Here is a 1,774-nt window from a genome sequence, read left to right as displayed (position 1 = left end):
GGCAAAACAGCAACACAAATGTAAACAACTCAATCAGGAAATTAAACCCATTTTCACATTGCTATTGTGGGGCTAATGTGTCTTTAAAAAAATACATGCCTTTTAACAGACTAACTTTAGAAAGCATGATCTACACACCATCCCAACATTTAAAACCCAGAATCATTAAAATTTGGGAAAATACCCTAGAGAGCAAGACAAGGAGAGACAAGGGCCATTTCTGGATTTTATAAAGGATCTTCATTTTGTAATTTTCCTTTTCAGGCTCTGACACTTGTCTATCAATTAATTTTGTCTTTTTTTTTTTTATTATGATGGTTGTTCATAAGGTCAATTTCTTAGATTTACTTGCCTTATCATTTGCATACAATATTTTCCTTATAAAAGATGACTGGTTGAAATTTAACTGTTACCCTTCATTCAAACAGACTGACAAACTGCTGCATTTTTAGCATTTTGTACTTGAATTGTTCATCTTAATTCCAAGGAAAGTTAAATATTTGTGTAATACTGTACTGTTAGAATAATCAAAGATGGTTATTAGTATAAGGATATTTTATTCCATGTATCTATGATAAACCTCATATTAACGAAGGCGAAATTCTATTTTGTTCAGTTACTCATGTAAGAGTATGTTTTCTTTTATGTCCGCCATCTAACGGCAAAGTTTTATATCCGAAATGTAAACAACCCTCTGTAGTGCCACGTAGATCCTCCTCAATACAGAGTTAAGCGCAGCAACTCTGTATTTTACTGATCCCCACAACGAGTCATATATGCAATGACCAGTCAAACTTCCTATTACACGAGAGAAGATGAGTTCTTCTGACATACCAACATGTACCGAACATATTCTTTGATGAGGCTATAATTACTACAATCAGCTATTACATTCTCTCAGACACACATGAGACAGTAAAGAGCCTAAATCTGAAGGTAGCAAAACAGGACTGGGTCCAAAAAATATTACATAGCAATTCAAAATCCTAAAAGATATAGATTTCCTGATGTAAACTCAACTCATGAAAATGTTGAAAAAAACAACTAAACTATACCAGACTACTCAATGTTATCACAATTTAACCCCTCCAGGTTTTGGCCATTTATTTATTTAGCAATAGCTAATGGAAAGTTAATCTTTATCACAAAATGTATGTTGGAGACAATCTGATAATATGTTGCTGCACGTTATATTGGCACATTTCAAATGGGGGAAAACGGAATAGAACGAGTCAATATGTTATAAAAAGGATGAAACTGGAATGAAAAAAAAAAAAAGTATGCAAGCCTTGACTGCATCAACCGAGGCACAATAAATATTTCATCGAGTACACACACCAAATGAACCACATGGGCCCTATTTTCACGGCGGCTGAAGTCTCCGAAGGGCACAGAATCTGAACTGGCACACCAGGGGCACAGAATCTGAACTGGCACACCAGGGGCACAGGGCACACTTACCCTCCCTCCCTCCCTTCCTTTAAGGGGAAAGTCAAGACCAAATCATTAACCAGCTTTAACAAGAGTATGCTTTCTTTCACGCGACCTTATACTGTAATTCAAGCTGGCAATGAAAGGTATTTCGACTATTAAAGAGAGAGAGAAATATTAAATGGCTCTCTCAAATGTATTGACGACTTTAATTCATTGTTTAAGCAGATGAATACACGTTGATAAAAGCGTGCTTCTCATAGACACGAGGAACATTCCACACAAAGTAAAGATAATGCCCGAGAGAAAGAAAAAAAACTAAATAATCGAGGCAAGACTTAGC

The 1,774-nt window shown here is 35.7% G+C and overlaps 1 protein-coding gene across 1 annotated transcript in view; it reads right to left on the bottom strand.

Annotated features, from left to right (window-relative positions):
- The window catches only part of LOC119592635 (hyaluronan mediated motility receptor-like), a 12,637-nt gene that overhangs the window by 10,694 nt on the left and 169 nt on the right, over window positions 1-1,774 (bottom strand).

This window comes from Penaeus monodon, chromosome 30, assembly GCF_015228065.2.
Source record: "Penaeus monodon isolate SGIC_2016 chromosome 30, NSTDA_Pmon_1, whole genome shotgun sequence".
Lineage (NCBI taxonomy): Eukaryota > Metazoa > Arthropoda > Malacostraca > Decapoda > Penaeidae > Penaeus > Penaeus monodon.
Note: the sequence above shows the minus strand (reverse complement) of the source record. Positions and strands in the feature narration are given on the sequence as shown.